The 19,958-nt window shown below is 44.6% G+C and overlaps 11 non-coding genes across 11 annotated transcripts; all 11 read right to left on the reverse strand.

The window, feature by feature from the left end:
• Nucleotides 1-903: 903 nt before the first annotated feature.
• On the reverse strand, nucleotides 904-1,094 carry LOC141228788 (U2 spliceosomal RNA). Its single transcript, XR_012295588.1, has one exon. It is a non-coding gene; the product is annotated as a U2 spliceosomal RNA (small nuclear RNA).
• Nucleotides 1,095-2,209: 1,115 nt separating this feature from the next.
• LOC141228789 (U2 spliceosomal RNA) lies at nucleotides 2,210-2,400 on the reverse strand. The gene has a single exon (XR_012295589.1). It is a non-coding gene; the product is annotated as a U2 spliceosomal RNA (small nuclear RNA).
• Nucleotides 2,401-3,515: 1,115 nt separating this feature from the next.
• LOC141228790 (U2 spliceosomal RNA) lies at nucleotides 3,516-3,706 on the reverse strand. Its single transcript, XR_012295590.1, has one exon. It is a non-coding gene; the product is annotated as a U2 spliceosomal RNA (small nuclear RNA).
• A 1,115-nt stretch (nucleotides 3,707-4,821) lies between these two features.
• On the reverse strand, nucleotides 4,822-5,012 carry LOC141228791 (U2 spliceosomal RNA). Its single transcript, XR_012295591.1, has one exon. It is a non-coding gene; the product is annotated as a U2 spliceosomal RNA (small nuclear RNA).
• Nucleotides 5,013-6,127: 1,115 nt separating this feature from the next.
• LOC141228792 (U2 spliceosomal RNA) lies at nucleotides 6,128-6,318 on the reverse strand. Its single transcript, XR_012295592.1, has one exon. It is a non-coding gene; the product is annotated as a U2 spliceosomal RNA (small nuclear RNA).
• A 1,115-nt stretch (nucleotides 6,319-7,433) lies between these two features.
• LOC141228793 (U2 spliceosomal RNA) lies at nucleotides 7,434-7,624 on the reverse strand. Its single transcript, XR_012295593.1, has one exon. It is a non-coding gene; the product is annotated as a U2 spliceosomal RNA (small nuclear RNA).
• Nucleotides 7,625-8,739: 1,115 nt separating this feature from the next.
• On the reverse strand, nucleotides 8,740-8,930 carry LOC141228794 (U2 spliceosomal RNA). The gene has a single exon (XR_012295594.1). It is a non-coding gene; the product is annotated as a U2 spliceosomal RNA (small nuclear RNA).
• A 1,115-nt stretch (nucleotides 8,931-10,045) lies between these two features.
• Nucleotides 10,046-10,236, reverse strand: LOC141228795 (U2 spliceosomal RNA). Its single transcript, XR_012295595.1, has one exon. It is a non-coding gene; the product is annotated as a U2 spliceosomal RNA (small nuclear RNA).
• Nucleotides 10,237-11,351: 1,115 nt separating this feature from the next.
• Nucleotides 11,352-11,542, reverse strand: LOC141228796 (U2 spliceosomal RNA). Its single transcript, XR_012295596.1, has one exon. It is a non-coding gene; the product is annotated as a U2 spliceosomal RNA (small nuclear RNA).
• Nucleotides 11,543-12,657: 1,115 nt separating this feature from the next.
• Nucleotides 12,658-12,848, reverse strand: LOC141228798 (U2 spliceosomal RNA). The gene has a single exon (XR_012295598.1). It is a non-coding gene; the product is annotated as a U2 spliceosomal RNA (small nuclear RNA).
• A 1,116-nt stretch (nucleotides 12,849-13,964) lies between these two features.
• Nucleotides 13,965-14,155, reverse strand: LOC141228799 (U2 spliceosomal RNA). Its single transcript, XR_012295599.1, has one exon. It is a non-coding gene; the product is annotated as a U2 spliceosomal RNA (small nuclear RNA).
• Nucleotides 14,156-19,958: the final 5,803 nt, after the last annotated feature.

The following is a 19,958-nucleotide window of genomic DNA, read 5'->3' on the forward strand; positions in this document are numbered from 1 at the left end:
TGTTCCCACCCGCCTCAACACCGTTGGAAGGGAGGAGAACCAATTAAGGCGGGGGGTGGGGTGGAACGAGCAGCTGTCTACCCTTAGCAGGAGGGCTCCTGATTACATACCTCTCCTGCTGCTGCTGCTGGCTGTCCAGCAGCAGACTGAAGGTGGCTGCTGCTGTGCACAGGTATATAAAGGCTCAGAGCCTATTATGACACGCGCAGCCAGCGTTCCATTGCCACATTCCATCTACTGCAGGCAGGATACCTGGCTGGCTGAATGTCGCTGAGAAGCTCACAGAGACCGCCATAAGCAACAGTTTAACAGAATGCCACAGACTAATCAACCAAACTTTTTGGGTTGGGTTCTCTTTTATAGTCTGCAGGCATTAAATGAAAGAAGTCAGTGTTCCAGCAGAAGGAGACAACGTTTCAGAAAAGGCATTGTAGCAAACCAAAAAAGAAATTTTAAGCGCAGCAGAGTAACCAGCGCACATACCTGTTAGCTCAGGTGAGTTTAAAAGGCTGCTGTTGATAACAAGGGCATTTGCTAAATAGATGGTGTGTGTGCAACAATATACTGAAAGGTCAATTATATTGTGCAGCTTATCTCACCACCTGTAGTTATTTAGGTGAAAGCTCCAAAATGCTTGCCTAATATGTCTGTTTATCCAAAAGGAAGTAAAAAGGGAGAGCTAGAAAGATAGCATTGCATCACATTACATGGCAATGCAATGCACAGTTGCTGAAGTTGAACCAAAATGAGCTTGTAATCTGGCTTCTGCAACTTTGAACATGAAAAATCCAATGAGGAGAAGAAAAGCAAAGCCAAAGAGTCCATCCCAAAATCCGACAAACAAGCAAAATGAACAAAAAACATTGAATTCAATTCTTTCTGATTTTAGAAACTGCATTAAAGAAGGGGTGCACCGGTCCTGGAGATACTGCAATACCAGGTCAATGCGTGGAGTGGACAGAGCAAGCTCTTTTTCCATCTCCCTGTTCTAAAAATCCATTTAATATATGGTCCCCAGATAGGGGACGTATCAGATATTAAACTGATAAGAACAGATACTACACTTGATCTTAGCCAAAAGGCCGAGAAGCGATAACCAGAATTGGTTTCAAACTACGGAGCCACCCAAGGATCCTGAAAAGTCCATTTGTGGAGATGAGCTCCTGGACTCCCGTTAAGAAGACATGTTGTCAACCTCTAGATCCCTTACATGCCTGCACTTTTCGGCTTGCTGCTGCTGCAATCCACGCGTTTTAGATCTGCATAACTCCACCTCTTTAAACACAGCACCTTCACCCCCTGCTGTTCCCACCCGCCTCAACACCGTTGGAAGGGAGGAGAACCAATTAAGGCGGGGGGTGGGGTGGAACGAGCAGCTGTCTACCCTTAGCAGGAGGGCTCCTGATTACATACCTCTCCTGCTGCTGCTGCTGCTGGCTGTCCAGCAGCAGACTGAAGGTGGCTGCTGCTGTGCACAGGTATATAAAGGCTCAGAGCCTATTATGACACGCGCAGCCAGCGTTCCATTGCCACATTCCATCTACTACAGGCAGGATACCTGGCTGGCTGAATGTCGCTGAGAAGCTCACAGAGACCGCCATAAGCAACAGTTTAACAGAATGCCACAGACTAATCAACCAAACTTTTTGGGTTGGGTTCTCTTTTATAGTCTGCAGGCATTAAATGAAAGAAGTCAGTGTTCCAGCAGAAGGAGACAAAGTTTCAGAAAAGGCATTGTAGCAAACCAAAAAAGAAATTTTAAGCGCAGCAGAGTAACCAGCGCACATACCTGTTAGCTCAGGTGAGTTTAAAAGGCTGCTGTTGATAACAAGGGCATTTGCTAAATAGATGGTGTGTGTGCAACAATATACTGAAAGGTCAATTATATTGTGCAGCTTATCTCACCACCTGTAGTTATTTAGGTGAAAGCTCCAAAATGCTTGCCTAATATGTCTGTTTATCCAAAAGGAAGTAAAAAGGGAGAGCTAGAAAGATAGCATTGCATCACATTACATGGCAATGCAATGCACAGTTGCTGAAGTTGAACCAAAATGAGCTTGTAATCTGGCTTCTGCAACTTTGAACATGAAAAATCCAATGAGGAGAAGAAAAGCAAAGCCAAAGAGTCCATCCCAAAATCCGACAAACAAGCAAAATGAACAAAAAACATTGAATTCAATTCTTTCTGATTTTAGAAACTGCATTAAAGAAGGGGTGCACCGGTCCTGGAGATACTGCAATACCAGGTCAATGCGTGGAGTGGACAGAGCAAGCTCTTTTTCCATCTCCCTGTTCTAAAAATCCATTTAATATATGGTCCCCAGATAGGGGACGTATCAGATATTAAACTGATAAGAACAGATACTACACTTGATCTTAGCCAAAAGGCCGAGAAGCGATAACCAGAATTGGTTTCAAACTACGGAGCCACCCAAGGATCCTGAAAAGTCCATTTGTGGAGATGAGCTCCTGGACTCCCGTTAAGAAGACATGTTGTCAACCTCTAGATCCCTTACATGCCTGCACTTTTCGGCTTGCTGCTGCTGCAATCCACGCGTTTTAGATCTGCATAACTCCACCTCTTTAAACACAGCACCTTCACCCCCTGCTGTTCCCACCCGCCTCAACACCGTTGGAAGGGAGGAGAACCAATTAAGGCGGGGGGTGGGGTGGAACGAGCAGCTGTCTACCCTTAGCAGGAGGGCTCCTGATTACATACCTCTCCTGCTGCTGCTGCTGCTGGCTGTCCAGCAGCAGACTGAAGGTGGCTGCTGCTGTGCACAGGTATATAAAGGCTCAGAGCCTATTATGACACGCGCAGCCAGCGTTCCATTGCCACATTCCATCTACTGCAGGCAGGATACCTGGCTGGCTGAATGTCGCTGAGAAGCTCACAGAGACCGCCATAAGCAACAGTTTAACAGAATGCCACAGACTAATCAACCAAACTTTTTGGGTTGGGTTCTCTTTTATAGTCTGCAGGCATTAAATGAAAGAAGTCAGTGTTCCAGCAGAAGGAGACAACGTTTCAGAAAAGGCATTGTAGCAAACCAAAAAAGAAATTTTAAGCGCAGCAGAGTAACCAGCGCACATACCTGTTAGCTCAGGTGAGTTTAAAAGGCTGCTGTTGATAACAAGGGCATTTGCTAAATAGATGGTGTGTGTGCAACAATATACTGAAAGGTCAATTATATTGTGCAGCTTATCTCACCACCTGTAGTTATTTAGGTGAAAGCTCCAAAATGCTTGCCTAATATGTCTGTTTATCCAAAAGGAAGTAAAAAGGGAGAGCTAGAAAGATAGCATTGCATCACATTACATGGCAATGCAATGCACAGTTGCTGAAGTTGAACCAAAATGAGCTTGTAATCTGGCTTCTGCAACTTTGAACATGAAAAATCCAATGAGGAGAAGAAAAGCAAAGCCAAAGAGTCCATCCCAAAATCCGACAAACAAGCAAAATGAACAAAAAACATTGAATTCAATTCTTTCTGATTTTAGAAACTGCATTAAAGAAGGGGTGCACCGGTCCTGGAGATACTGCAATACCAGGTCAATGCGTGGAGTGGACAGAGCAAGCTCTTTTTCCATCTCCCTGTTCTAAAAATCCATTTAATATATGGTCCCCAGATAGGGGACGTATCAGATATTAAACTGATAAGAACAGATACTACACTTGATCTTAGCCAAAAGGCCGAGAAGCGATAACCAGAATTGGTTTCAAACTACGGAGCCACCCAAGGATCCTGAAAAGTCCATTTGTGGAGATGAGCTCCTGGACTCCCGTTAAGAAGACATGTTGTCAACCTCTAGATCCCTTACATGCCTGCACTTTTCGGCTTGCTGCTGCTGCAATCCACGCGTTTTAGATCTGCATAACTCCACCTCTTTAAACACAGCACCTTCACCCCCTGCTGTTCCCACCCGCCTCAACACCGTTGGAAGGGAGGAGAACCAATTAAGGCGGGGGGTGGGGTGGAACGAGCAGCTGTCTACCCTTAGCAGGAGGGCTCCTGATTACATACCTCTCCTGCTGCTGCTGCTGCTGGCTGTCCAGCAGCAGACTGAAGGTGGCTGCTGCTGTGCACAGGTATATAAAGGCTCAGAGCCTATTATGACACGCGCAGCCAGCGTTCCATTGCCACATTCCATCTACTGCAGGCAGGATACCTGGCTGGCTGAATGTCGCTGAGAAGCTCACAGAGACCGCCATAAGCAACAGTTTAACAGAATGCCACAGACTAATCAACCAAACTTTTTGGGTTGGGTTCTCTTTTATAGTCTGCAGGCATTAAATGAAAGAAGTCAGTGTTCCAGCAGAAGGAGACAACGTTTCAGAAAAGGCATTGTAGCAAACCAAAAAAGAAATTTTAAGCGCAGCAGAGTAACCAGCGCACATACCTGTTAGCTCAGGTGAGTTTAAAAGGCTGCTGTTGATAACAAGGGCATTTGCTAAATAGATGGTGTGTGTGCAACAATATACTGAAAGGTCAATTATATTGTGCAGCTTATCTCACCACCTGTAGTTATTTAGGTGAAAGCTCCAAAATGCTTGCCTAATATGTCTGTTTATCCAAAAGGAAGTAAAAAGGGAGAGCTAGAAAGATAGCATTGCATCACATTACATGGCAATGCAATGCACAGTTGCTGAAGTTGAACCAAAATGAGCTTGTAATCTGGCTTCTGCAACTTTGAACATGAAAAATCCAATGAGGAGAAGAAAAGCAAAGCCAAAGAGTCCATCCCAAAATCCGACAAACAAGCAAAATGAACAAAAAACATTGAATTCAATTCTTTCTGATTTTAGAAACTGCATTAAAGAAGGGGTGCACCGGTCCTGGAGATACTGCAATACCAGGTCAATGCGTGGAGTGGACAGAGCAAGCTCTTTTTCCATCTCCCTGTTCTAAAAATCCATTTAATATATGGTCCCCAGATAGGGGACGTATCAGATATTAAACTGATAAGAACAGATACTACACTTGATCTTAGCCAAAAGGCCGAGAAGCGATAACCAGAATTGGTTTCAAACTACGGAGCCACCCAAGGATCCTGAAAAGTCCATTTGTGGAGATGAGCTCCTGGACTCCCGTTAAGAAGACATGTTGTCAACCTCTAGATCCCTTACATGCCTGCACTTTTCGGCTTGCTGCTGCTGCAATCCACGCGTTTTAGATCTGCATAACTCCACCTCTTTAAACACAGCACCTTCACCCCCTGCTGTTCCCACCCGCCTCAACACCGTTGGAAGGGAGGAGAACCAATTAAGGCGGGGGGTGGGGTGGAACGAGCAGCTGTCTACCCTTAGCAGGAGGGCTCCTGATTACATACCTCTCCTGCTGCTGCTGCTGGGGGCTATCCAGCAGCAGACTGAAGGTGGCTGCTGCTGTGCACAGGTATATAAAGGCTCAGAGCCTATTATGACACGCGCAGCCAGCGTTCCATTGCCACATTCCATCTACTGCAGGCAGGATACCTGGCTGGCTGAATGTCGCTGAGAAGCTCACAGAGACCGCCATAAGCAACAGTTTAACAGAATGCCACAGACTAATCAACCAAACTTTTTGGGTTGGGTTCTCTTTTATAGTCTGCAGGCATTAAATGAAAGAAGTCAGTGTTCCAGCAGAAGGAGACAACGTTTCAGAAAAGGCATTGTAGCAAACCAAAAAAGAAATTTTAAGCGCAGCAGAGTAACCAGCGCACATACCTGTTAGCTCAGGTGAGTTTAAAAGGCTGCTGTTGATAACAAGGGCATTTGCTAAATAGATGGTGTGTGTGCAACAATATACTGAAAGGTCAATTATATTGTGCAGCTTATCTCACCACCTGTAGTTATTTAGGTGAAAGCTCCAAAATGCTTGCCTAATATGTCTGTTTATCCAAAAGGAAGTAAAAAGGGAGAGCTAGAAAGATAGCATTGCATCACATTACATGGCAATGCAATGCACAGTTGCTGAAGTTGAACCAAAATGAGCTTGTAATCTGGCTTCTGCAACTTTGAACATGAAAAATCCAATGAGGAGAAGAAAAGCAAAGCCAAAGAGTCCATCCCAAAATCCGACAAACAAGCAAAATGAACAAAAAACATTGAATTCAATTCTTTCTGATTTTAGAAACTGCATTAAAGAAGGGGTGCACCGGTCCTGGAGATACTGCAATACCAGGTCAATGCGTGGAGTGGACAGAGCAAGCTCTTTTTCCATCTCCCTGTTCTAAAAATCCATTTAATATATGGTCCCCAGATAGGGGACGTATCAGATATTAAACTGATAAGAACAGATACTACACTTGATCTTAGCCAAAAGGCCGAGAAGCGATAACCAGAATTGGTTTCAAACTACGGAGCCACCCAAGGATCCTGAAAAGTCCATTTGTGGAGATGAGCTCCTGGACTCCCGTTAAGAAGACATGTTGTCAACCTCTAGATCCCTTACATGCCTGCACTTTTCGGCTTGCTGCTGCTGCAATCCACGCGTTTTAGATCTGCATAACTCCACCTCTTTAAACACAGCACCTTCACCCCCTGCTGTTCCCACCCGCCTCAACACCGTTGGAAGGGAGGAGAACCAATTAAGGCGGGGGGTGGGGTGGAACGAGCAGCTGTCTACCCTTAGCAGGAGGGCTCCTGATTACATACCTCTCCTGCTGCTGCTGCTGCTGGCTGTCCAGCAGCAGACTGAAGGTGGCTGCTGCTGTGCACAGGTATATAAAGGCTCAGAGCCTATTATGACACGCGCAGCCAGCGTTCCATTGCCACATTCCATCTACTGCAGGCAGGATACCTGGCTGGCTGAATGTCGCTGAGAAGCTCACAGAGACCGCCATAAGCAACAGTTTAACAGAATGCCACAGACTAATCAACCAAACTTTTTGGGTTGGGTTCTCTTTTATAGTCTGCAGGCATTAAATGAAAGAAGTCAGTGTTCCAGCAGAAGGAGACAACGTTTCAGAAAAGGCATTGTAGCAAACCAAAAAAGAAATTTTAAGCGCAGCAGAGTAACCAGCGCACATACCTGTTAGCTCAGGTGAGTTTAAAAGGCTGCTGTTGATAACAAGGGCATTTGCTAAATAGATGGTGTGTGTGCAACAATATACTGAAAGGTCAATTATATTGTGCAGCTTATCTCACCACCTGTAGTTATTTAGGTGAAAGCTCCAAAATGCTTGCCTAATATGTCTGTTTATCCAAAAGGAAGTAAAAAGGGAGAGCTAGAAAGATAGCATTGCATCACATTACATGGCAATGCAATGCACAGTTGCTGAAGTTGAACCAAAATGAGCTTGTAATCTGGCTTCTGCAACTTTGAACATGAAAAATCCAATGAGGAGAAGAAAAGCAAAGCCAAAGAGTCCATCCCAAAATCCGACAAACAAGCAAAATGAACAAAAAACATTGAATTCAATTCTTTCTGATTTTAGAAACTGCATTAAAGAAGGGGTGCACCGGTCCTGGAGATACTGCAATACCAGGTCAATGCGTGGAGTGGACAGAGCAAGCTCTTTTTCCATCTCCCTGTTCTAAAAATCCATTTAATATATGGTCCCCAGATAGGGGACGTATCAGATATTAAACTGATAAGAACAGATACTACACTTGATCTTAGCCAAAAGGCCGAGAAGCGATAACCAGAATTGGTTTCAAACTACGGAGCCACCCAAGGATCCTGAAAAGTCCATTTGTGGAGATGAGCTCCTGGACTCCCGTTAAGAAGACATGTTGTCAACCTCTAGATCCCTTACATGCCTGCACTTTTCGGCTTGCTGCTGCTGCAATCCACGCGTTTTAGATCTGCATAACTCCACCTCTTTAAACACAGCACCTTCACCCCCTGCTGTTCCCACCCGCCTCAACACCGTTGGAAGGGAGGAGAACCAATTAAGGCGGGGGGTGGGGTGGAACGAGCAGCTGTCTACCCTTAGCAGGAGGGCTCCTGATTACATACCTCTCCTGCTGCTGCTGCTGCTGGCTGTCCAGCAGCAGACTGAAGGTGGCTGCTGCTGTGCACAGGTATATAAAGGCTCAGAGCCTATTATGACACGCGCAGCCAGCGTTCCATTGCCACATTCCATCTACTGCAGGCAGGATACCTGGCTGGCTGAATGTCGCTGAGAAGCTCACAGAGACCGCCATAAGCAACAGTTTAACAGAATGCCACAGACTAATCAACCAAACTTTTTGGGTTGGGTTCTCTTTTATAGTCTGCAGGCATTAAATGAAAGAAGTCAGTGTTCCAGCAGAAGGAGACAACGTTTCAGAAAAGGCATTGTAGCAAACCAAAAAAGAAATTTTAAGCGCAGCAGAGTAACCAGCGCACATACCTGTTAGCTCAGGTGAGTTTAAAAGGCTGCTGTTGATAACAAGGGCATTTGCTAAATAGATGGTGTGTGTGCAACAATATACTGAAAGGTCAATTATATTGTGCAGCTTATCTCACCACCTGTAGTTATTTAGGTGAAAGCTCCAAAATGCTTGCCTAATATGTCTGTTTATCCAAAAGGAAGTAAAAAGGGAGAGCTAGAAAGATAGCATTGCATCACATTACATGGCAATGCAATGCACAGTTGCTGAAGTTGAACCAAAATGAGCTTGTAATCTGGCTTCTGCAACTTTGAACATGAAAAATCCAATGAGGAGAAGAAAAGCAAAGCCAAAGAGTCCATCCCAAAATCCGACAAACAAGCAAAATGAACAAAAAACATTGAATTCAATTCTTTCTGATTTTAGAAACTGCATTAAAGAAGGGGTGCACCGGTCCTGGAGATACTGCAATACCAGGTCAATGCGTGGAGTGGACAGAGCAAGCTCTTTTTCCATCTCCCTGTTCTAAAAATCCATTTAATATATGGTCCCCAGATAGGGGACGTATCAGATATTAAACTGATAAGAACAGATACTACACTTGATCTTAGCCAAAAGGCCGAGAAGCGATAACCAGAATTGGTTTCAAACTACGGAGCCACCCAAGGATCCTGAAAAGTCCATTTGTGGAGATGAGCTCCTGGACTCCCGTTAAGAAGACATGTTGTCAACCTCTAGATCCCTTACATGCCTGCACTTTTCGGCTTGCTGCTGCTGCAATCCACGCGTTTTAGATCTGCATAACTCCACCTCTTTAAACACAGCACCTTCACCCCCTGCTGTTCCCACCCGCCTCAACACCGTTGGAAGGGAGGAGAACCAATTAAGGCGGGGGGTGGGGTGGAACGAGCAGCTGTCTACCCTTAGCAGGAGGGCTCCTGATTACATACCTCTCCTGCTGCTGCTGCTGCTGGCTGTCCAGCAGCAGACTGAAGGTGGCTGCTGCTGTGCACAGGTATATAAAGGCTCAGAGCCTATTATGACACGCGCAGCCAGCGTTCCATTGCCACATTCCATCTACTGCAGGCAGGATACCTGGCTGGCTGAATGTCGCTGAGAAGCTCACAGAGACCGCCATAAGCAACAGTTTAACAGAATGCCACAGACTAATCAACCAAACTTTTTGGGTTGGGTTCTCTTTTATAGTCTGCAGGCATTAAATGAAAGAAGTCAGTGTTCCAGCAGAAGGAGACAACGTTTCAGAAAAGGCATTGTAGCAAACCAAAAAAGAAATTTTAAGCGCAGCAGAGTAACCAGCGCACATACCTGTTAGCTCAGGTGAGTTTAAAAGGCTGCTGTTGATAACAAGGGCATTTGCTAAATAGATGGTGTGTGTGCAACAATATACTGAAAGGTCAATTATATTGTGCAGCTTATCTCACCACCTGTAGTTATTTAGGTGAAAGCTCCAAAATGCTTGCCTAATATGTCTGTTTATCCAAAAGGAAGTAAAAAGGGAGAGCTAGAAAGATAGCATTGCATCACATTACATGGCAATGCAATGCACAGTTGCTGAAGTTGAACCAAAATGAGCTTGTAATCTGGCTTCTGCAACTTTGAACATGAAAAATCCAATGAGGAGAAGAAAAGCAAAGCCAAAGAGTCCATCCCAAAATCCGACAAACAAGCAAAATGAACAAAAAACATTGAATTCAATTCTTTCTGATTTTAGAAACTGCATTAAAGAAGGGGTGCACCGGTCCTGGAGATACTGCAATACCAGGTCAATGCGTGGAGTGGACAGAGCAAGCTCTTTTTCCATCTCCCTGTTCTAAAAATCCATTTAATATATGGTCCCCAGATAGGGGACGTATCAGATATTAAACTGATAAGAACAGATACTACACTTGATCTTAGCCAAAAGGCCGAGAAGCGATAACCAGAATTGGTTTCAAACTACGGAGCCACCCAAGGATCCTGAAAAGTCCATTTGTGGAGATGAGCTCCTGGACTCCCGTTAAGAAGACATGTTGTCAACCTCTAGATCCCTTACATGCCTGCACTTTTCGGCTTGCTGCTGCTGCAATCCACGCGTTTTAGATCTGCATAACTCCACCTCTTTAAACACAGCACCTTCACCCCCTGCTGTTCCCACCCGCCTCAACACCGTTGGAAGGGAGGAGAACCAATTAAGGCGGGGGGTGGGGTGGAACGAGCAGCTGTCTACCCTTAGCAGGAGGGCTCCTGATTACATACCTCTCCTGCTGCTGCTGCTGCTGGCTGTCCAGCAGCAGACTGAAGGTGGCTGCTGCTGTGCACAGGTATATAAAGGCTCAGAGCCTATTATGACACGCGCAGCCAGCGTTCCATTGCCACATTCCATCTACTGCAGGCAGGATACCTGGCTGGCTGAATGTCGCTGAGAAGCTCACAGAGACCGCCATAAGCAACAGTTTAACAGAATGCCACAGACTAATCAACCAAACTTTTTGGGTTGGGTTCTCTTTTATAGTCTGCAGGCATTAAATGAAAGAAGTCAGTGTTCCAGCAGAAGGAGACAACGTTTCAGAAAAGGCATTGTAGCAAACCAAAAAAGAAATTTTAAGCGCAGCAGAGTAACCAGCGCACATACCTGTTAGCTCAGGTGAGTTTAAAAGGCTGCTGTTGATAACAAGGGCATTTGCTAAATAGATGGTGTGTGTGCAACAATATACTGAAAGGTCAATTATATTGTGCAGCTTATCTCACCACCTGTAGTTATTTAGGTGAAAGCTCCAAAATGCTTGCCTAATATGTCTGTTTATCCAAAAGGAAGTAAAAAGGGAGAGCTAGAAAGATAGCATTGCATCACATTACATGGCAATGCAATGCACAGTTGCTGAAGTTGAACCAAAATGAGCTTGTAATCTGGCTTCTGCAACTTTGAACATGAAAAATCCAATGAGGAGAAGAAAAGCAAAGCCAAAGAGTCCATCCCAAAATCCGACAAACAAGCAAAATGAACAAAAAACATTGAATTCAATTCTTTCTGATTTTAGAAACTGCATTAAAGAAGGGGTGCACCGGTCCTGGAGATACTGCAATACCAGGTCAATGCGTGGAGTGGACAGAGCAAGCTCTTTTTCCATCTCCCTGTTCTAAAAATCCATTTAATATATGGTCCCCAGATAGGGGACGTATCAGATATTAAACTGATAAGAACAGATACTACACTTGATCTTAGCCAAAAGGCCGAGAAGCGATAACCAGAATTGGTTTCAAACTACGGAGCCACCCAAGGATCCTGAAAAGTCCATTTGTGGAGATGAGCTCCTGGACTCCCGATAAGAAGACATGTTGTCAACCTCTAGATCCCTTACATGCCTGCACTTTTCGGCTTGCTGCTGCTGCAATCCACGCGTTTTAGATCTGCATAACTCCACCTCTTTAAACACAGCACCTTCACCCCCTGCTGTTCCCACCCGCCTCAACACCGTTGGAAGGGAGGAGAACCAATTAAGGCGGGGGGTGGGGTGGAACGAGCAGCTGTCTACCCTTAGCAGGAGGGCTCCTGATTACATACCTCTCCTGCTGCTGCTGCTGCTGGCTGTCCAGCAGCAGACTGAAGGTGGCTGCTGCTGTGCACAGGTATATAAAGGCTCAGAGCCTATTATGACACGCGCAGCCAGCGTTCCATTGCCACATTCCATCTACTGCAGGCAGGATACCTGGCTGGCTGAATGTCGCTGAGAAGCTCACAGAGACCGCCATAAGCAACAGTTTAACAGAATGCCACAGACTAATCAACCAAACTTTTTGGGTTGGGTTCTCTTTTATAGTCTGCAGGCATTAAATGAAAGAAGTCAGTGTTCCAGCAGAAGGAGACAACGTTTCAGAAAAGGCATTGTAGCAAACCAAAAAAGAAATTTTAAGCGCAGCAGAGTAACCAGCGCACATACCTGTTAGCTCAGGTGAGTTTAAAAGGCTGCTGTTGATAACAAGGGCATTTGCTAAATAGATGGTGTGTGTGCAACAATATACTGAAAGGTCAATTATATTGTGCAGCTTATCTCACCACCTGTAGTTATTTAGGTGAAAGCTCCAAAATGCTTGCCTAATATGTCTGTTTATCCAAAAGGAAGTAAAAAGGGAGAGCTAGAAAGATAGCATTGCATCACATTACATGGCAATGCAATGCACAGTTGCTGAAGTTGAACCAAAATGAGCTTGTAATCTGGCTTCTGCAACTTTGAACATGAAAAATCCAATGAGGAGAAGAAAAGCAAAGCCAAAGAGTCCATCCCAAAATCCGACAAACAAGCAAAATGAACAAAAAACATTGAATTCAATTCTTTCTGATTTTAGAAACTGCATTAAAGAAGGGGTGCACCGGTCCTGGAGATACTGCAATACCAGGTCAATGCGTGGAGTGGACAGAGCAAGCTCTTTTTCCATCTCCCTGTTCTAAAAATCCATTTAATATATGGTCCCCAGATAGGGGACGTATCAGATATTAAACTGATAAGAACAGATACTACACTTGATCTTAGCCAAAAGGCCGAGAAGCGATAACCAGAATTGGTTTCAAACTACGGAGCCACCCAAGGATCCTGAAAAGTCCATTTGTGGAGATGAGCTCCTGGACTCCCGTTAAGAAGACATGTTGTCAACCTCTAGATCCCTTACATGCCTGCACTTTTCGGCTTGCTGCTGCTGCAATCCACGCGTTTTAGATCTGCATAACTCCACCTCTTTAAACACAGCACCTTCACCCCCTGCTGTTCCCACCCGCCTCAACACCGTTGGAAGGGAGGAGAACCAATTAAGGCGGGGGGGTGGGGTGGAACGAGCAGCTGTCTACCCTTAGCAGGAGGGCTCCTGATTACATACCTCTCCTGCTGCTGCTGCTGCTGGCTGTCCAGCAGCAGACTGAAGGTGGCTGCTGCTGTGCACAGGTATATAAAGGCTCAGAGCCTATTATGACACGCGCAGCCAGCGTTCCATTGCCACATTCCATCTACTGCAGGCAGGATACCTGGCTGGCTGAATGTCGCTGAGAAGCTCACAGAGACCGCCATAAGCAACAGTTTAACAGAATGCCACAGACTAATCAACCAAACTTTTTGGGTTGGGTTCTCTTTTATAGTCTGCAGGCATTAAATGAAAGAAGTCAGTGTTCCAGCAGAAGGAGACAACGTTTCAGAAAAGGCATTGTAGCAAACCAAAAAAGAAATTTTAAGCGCAGCAGAGTAACCAGCGCACATACCTGTTAGCTCAGGTGAGTTTAAAAGGCTGCTGTTGATAACAAGGGCATTTGCTAAATAGATGGTGTGTGTGCAACAATATACTGAAAGGTCAATTATATTGTGCAGCTTATCTCACCACCTGTAGTTATTTAGGTGAAAGCTCCAAAATGCTTGCCTAATATGTCTGTTTATCCAAAAGGAAGTAAAAAGGGAGAGCTAGAAAGATAGCATTGCATCACATTACATGGCAATGCAATGCACAGTTGCTGAAGTTGAACCAAAATGAGCTTGTAATCTGGCTTCTGCAACTTTGAACATGAAAAATCCAATGAGGAGAAGAAAAGCAAAGCCAAAGAGTCCATCCCAAAATCCGACAAACAAGCAAAATGAACAAAAAACATTGAATTCAATTCTTTCTGATTTTAGAAACTGCATTAAAGAAGGGGTGCACCGGTCCTGGAGATACTGCAATACCAGGTCAATGCGTGGAGTGGACAGAGCAAGCTCTTTTTCCATCTCCCTGTTCTAAAAATCCATTTAATATATGGTCCCCAGATAGGGGACGTATCAGATATTAAACTGATAAGAACAGATACTACACTTGATCTTAGCCAAAAGGCCGAGAAGCGATAACCAGAATTGGTTTCAAACTACGGAGCCACCCAAGGATCCTGAAAAGTCCATTTGTGGAGATGAGCTCCTGGACTCCCGTTAAGAAGACATGTTGTCAACCTCTAGATCCCTTACATGCCTGCACTTTTTGGCTTGCTGCTGCTGCAATCCACGCATTTTAGATCTGCATAACTCCACCTCTTTAAACACAGCACCTTCACCCCCTGCTGTTCCCACCCGCCTCAACACCGTTGGAAGGGAGGAGAACCAATTAAGGCGGGGGGTGGGGTGGAACGAGCAGCTGTCTACCCTTAGCAGGAGGGCTCCTGATTACATACCTCTCCTGCTGCTGCTGCTGCTGGCTGTCCAGCAGCAGACTGAAGGTGGCTGCTGCTGTGCACAGGTATATAAAGGCTCAGAGCCTATTATGACACGCGCAGCCAGCGTTCCATTGCCACATTCCATCTACTGCAGGCAGGATACCTGGCTGGCTGAATGTCGCTGAGAAGCTCACAGAGACCGCCATAAGCAACAGTTTAACAGAATGCCACAGACTAATCAACCAAACTTTTTGGGTTGGGTTCTCTTTTATAGTCTGCAGGCATTAAATGAAAGAAGTCAGTGTTCCAGCAGAAGGAGACAACGTTTCAGAAAAGGCATTGTAGCAAACCAAAAAAGAAATTTTAAGCGCAGCAGAGTAACCAGCGCACATACCTGTTAGCTCAGGTGAGTTTAAAAGGCTGCTGTTGATAACAATTGCATTTGCTAAATAGATGGTGTGTGTGCAACAATATACTGAAAGGTCAATTATATTGTGCAGCTTATCTCACCACCTGTAGTTATTTAGGTGAAAGCTCCAAAATGCTTGCCTAATATGTCTGTTTATCCAAAAGGAAGTAAAAAGGGAGAGCTAGAAAGATAGCATTGCATCACATTACATGGCAATGCAATGCACAGTTGCTGAAGTTGAACCAAAATGAGCTTGTAATCTGGCTTCTGCAACTTTGAACATGAAAAATCCAATGAGGAGAAGAAAAGCAAAGCCAAAGAGTCCATCCCAAAATCCGACAAACAAGCAAAATGAACAAAAAACATTGAATTCAATTCTTTCTGATTTTAGAAACTGCATTAACCCCTTAAGCCCCGCGAGTGGTTTGCACGTTAATGACCGGGCCAATTTTTACAATTCTGACCACTGTCATTTTATGAGGTAATTACTCTCGAACGCTTCAACGGATCCCCCTGATTCTGAGATTGTTTTTTCGTGACATATTGTACTTCATGATTGTGGAAAAATTTCTTCGATATCACTTGCGTTTATTTGTGAAAAAAACGGAAATTTGGCGAAAATTTTGAAAATTTTGCAATTTTCAAAATTTGAATTTTTAAGCCCTGAAATCAGAGCGATATGTCACACAAAAGAGTTAATAAATAACATTTCCCACATGTCTACTTTAAATCAGCACAATTTTGGAACCAAAATTTTTTTTTGTTAGGGAGCTATAAGGGTTAAAAGTTGACCAGCGATTTCTCATTTTTCCAACAAAATTTACAAAACCATTTTTTTAGGGACCACATCACATTTGAAGTCACTTTGAGAGGTCTTTATGACAGAAAATACCCAAAAGTGACACCATTCTAAAAACTGCACCCCTCAAGGTGCTCAAAACCACATTCAAGAACTTTATTAACCCTTCAGGTGCTTCACAGGAATTTTTTGAATGTGGAAGAAAAAAATGAACATTTAACTTTTTTCACGAAAATGTTAATTTAGACCCAATTTTTTTTATTTTCACAGGGGTAACAAGAAAAAATGGACCCGAAAATTTGTTGTGCAATTTCCCCTGGGCACGCAGATACCCAATATTTGGGGAAAAAATACTGTTTGGGCGCACGGCAGGGCTCGGAAGGGAAGGAGCGCTATTTGACTTTTTGATTGTAAAATTTGCTTGAATAATTAGCGGACGCCATGTTGTGTTTGGAGAGCCCATGTGTGCCCAAACTTTGGAGCTCCCCCACAAGTGACCCCATTTTGGAAACTAGACCCCCCAAGGCACCTTTCTAGATGCATAGTGAGCACTTGCAACCCCCAGGTGCTTCACAAATTGATTCGTAACAATGAAAAAGTGAAAAAAAAAAACACTTTTTCATTTTTATGAATCAATTTGTGAAGCACCTGAGTGTTCCAAGTGCTCACAATGCATCTAGATAGGTGCCTTGGGGGGTCTAGTTTCCAAAATGGGGTCACTTGTGGGGGAGCTCCAATGTTTGGGCACACAGCGGCTCTCCAAACGCAACATGGTGTCGCTAACAATTTGAGCCGATTTTCCGTTAAATTTGTTAGAGGACACCATGTTGCATTTAGAGAGTCCCTGTGTGCCCAAACATTGGAGCTCCCCCACAAGTGACCCCATTTTGGAAACTAGACCCCCCAAGGCACCTATCTAGATGCATAGTGAGCACTTGGAACCCCCAGGTGCTTCACAAATTGATTCGTAACAATGAAAAAGTGAAAAAAAAAACACTTTTTCATTTGTATGAATCAATTTGTGAAGCACCTGAGGGTTCCAAGTGCTCACTATGCATCTAGATAGGTGCCTTGGGTGGTCTAGTTTCCAAAATGGGGTCACTTGTGGGGGAGCTCCAATATTTGGGCACACAGCGGCTCTCTAAATGCAACATGGTGTCCGCTAACAAATTGAATGGAAAATCGGCTCAAATTGTTAGCGGACACCACATTGCGTTTGGAGAGCTTCTCTGTGCCCAAACTTTGGAGCTCCCCCAAAAGTGACCCCATTTTGGAAACTAGACCCCCCAAGGCACCTTTCTAGATGCATAGTGAGCACTTGGAACCCCCAGGTGCTTCACAAATTGATTCGTAATAATGAAAAAGTGAAAAAAAAAACACTTTTTCATTTTTACGAATCAATTTGTGAAGCACCTAGGGGTTCCAAGTGCTTACTATGCATCTAGATAGGTGCCTTGGGGGGTCTAGTTTCCAAAATGGGGTCACTTGTGGGGGAGCTCCAATGTTTGGGCACACAGGGACTCTCTAAATGCAACATGGTATCCGCTAACAAATTGAATGGAAAATCGGCTCAAATTGTTAGCGGACGCCACATTGCGTTTGGAGAGCCCCTCTGTGCCCAAACTTTGGAGCTCCCCCACAAGTGACCCCATTTTGGAAACTAGACCCCCCAAGGCACCTTTCTAGATGCATAGTGAGCACTTGGAACCCCCAGGTGCTTCACAAATTGATTCGTAATAATGAAAAAGTGAAAAAAAAAACACTTTTTCATTTTTACGAATTAATTTGTGAAGCACCTAGGGGTTCCAAGTGCTCACTATGCATCTAGATAGGTGCCTTGGGGGGTCTAGTTTCCAAAATGGGGTCACTTGTGGAGGAGCTCCAATGTTTGGGCACACAGGGACTCTCCAAATGCAACATGATATCCGCTAACAATTTGAGCCGACAATTTGTTAGCGGATATCATGTTGCATTTGGAGAGTCCCTGTGTGCCCAAACATTGGAGCTCCCCCACAAGTGACCCCATTTTGGAAACTAGACCCCCCAAGGCACCTATCTAGATTCATAGTGAGCACTTGGAACCCCAGGTGCTTCACAAATTGATTCATAAAAATGAAAAAGTGTTTTTTTTTTCACTTTTTCATTTTTACGAATTAATTTGTGAAGCACCTGGGGGTTCCAAGTGCTCACTATGCATCTAGAAAGGTGCCTTGGGGGGTCTAGTTTCCAAAATGGGGTCACTTGTGGGGGAGCTCCAAAGTTTGGGCACAGAGGGGCTTTCCAAACGCAATGTGGTGTCCGCTAACAATTTGAGCCGATTTTCCATTCAATTTGTTAGCGGATACCATGTTGCATTTAGAGAGTCCCTGTGTGCCCAAACATTGGAGCTCCCCCACAAGTGACCCCATTTTGGAAACTAGACCCCCCAAGGCACCTATCTAGATTCATAGTGAGCACTTGGAACCCCAGGTGCTTCACAAATTGATTCATAAAAATGAAAAAGTGTTTTTTTTTTCACTTTTTCATTTTTACGAATCAATTTGTGAAGCACCTGGGGGTTCCAAGTGCTCACTATGCATCTAGAAAGGTGCCTTGGGGGGTCTAGTTTCCAAAATGGGGTCACTTGTGGGGGAGCTCCAAAGTTTGGGCACAGAGGGGCTCTCCAAACGCAATGTGGTGTCCGCTAACAATTTGAGCCGATTTTCCATTCAATTTGTTAGCGGATACCATGTTGCATTTAGAGAGTCCCTGTGTGCCCAAACATTGGAGCTCCCCCACAAGTGACCCCATTTTGGAAACTAGACCCCCCAAGGCACCTTTCTAGATTCATAGTGAGCACTTGGAACCCCAGGTGCTTCACAAATTGATTCATAAAAATGAAAAAGTGTTTTTTTTTTCACTTTTTCATTTTTATGAATCAATTTGTGAAGCACCTGGGGGTTCCAAGTGCTCACTATGCATCTAGAAAGGTGCCTTGGGGGGTCTAGTTTCCAAAATGGGGTCACTTGTGGGGGAGCTCCAAAGTTTGGGCACAGAGGGGCTCTCCAAACGCAATGTGGTGTCCGCTAACAATTTGAGCCGATTTTCCATTCAATTTGTTAGCGGATACCATGTTGCATTTAGAGAGTCCCTGTGTGCCCAAACATTGGAGCTCCCCCACAAGTGACCCCATTTTGGAAACTAGACCCCCCAAGGCACCTATCTAGATTCATAGTGAGCACTTGGAACCCCAGGTGCTTCACAAATTGATTCATAAAAATGAAAAAGTGTTTTATTTTCACTTTTTCATTTTTACGAATCAATTTGTGAAGCACCTGGGGGTTCTAAGTGCTCACTATGCATCTAGATAGGTGCCTTGGGGGGTCTAGTTTCCAAAATGGGGTCACTTGTGGGGGAGCTCCAATGTATGGACACACAGGGGCTCTCCAAACGCAACATGGCGTCCGCTAACAATTTGAGCCGATTTTCCATTCAATTTGTTAGCGGACACCATGTCGCGTTTGGAGAGCCCGTGATGTGCCTAAACAGTGGAGCTCCCCCACAAGTGTCCCCATTTTGGAAACTATACCCCTCAAAGATTTTATTAAGGTGTATAGTGAACATTTTGAACCCAGAGGTACGGCACATTATTTGTTTACATTAGGTCATCATATTGAATAAGTTTTCATTATTCTTGAGCGCAAGTGCTCGCTACTTGAGTTTGCATCGGGTACTCAGGTATGCACCATGTACAGCGTGTGCTCGAGTGACATGCTCGAGTCCCTGCTCCGCATGTTTCACGGTTATTAGACACCCAAAAAAAAACATGCGGGGATCGCTCGTGCATGGCAGGCAATCCCCGTAAAGTTTTTTGGCCGCGAAGCATATGGGGCAGAGACTCGAGCATGTCACTCAAATACCCACGATACTAAATGCATACCAGAGCACCCGATGCAAACTCAAGTAGCGAGCACTTGCTCTCAACACTAGTCGCCATATCGTCATCTTTTTTTCTTACTTTTGAAAAAAATCCCAACCCCAGCCCTAACCCTAGCACAACCCTAGCCCCAGCACAACCCTAGCCCCAGCACAACCCTAGCCCCAGCACAACCCTAGCCCCAAACCCAGCCCTAACCCTAGCCCAATCCTAACTCAAGAGTTTATTTTTGACGCCGTTCCTTGTGCGGTATAAGTGATTAGACGACTTTATTCTTCGGGTCGGTGTGATTACAGCAATGCCAGAATCATATGGGGTTTTTATGACTGACAGCTGTCACACACTAAAAGACGCATTTTTTGTAAAATCTAGTTTTTG

The sequence above is a fragment of the Phyllobates terribilis genome, unplaced genomic scaffold (genome assembly GCF_046119375.1).
Source record: "Phyllobates terribilis strain yellow unplaced genomic scaffold, ASM4611937v1 Scaffold_437__1_contigs__length_1545540, whole genome shotgun sequence".
NCBI lineage: Eukaryota > Metazoa > Chordata > Amphibia > Anura > Dendrobatidae > Phyllobates > Phyllobates terribilis.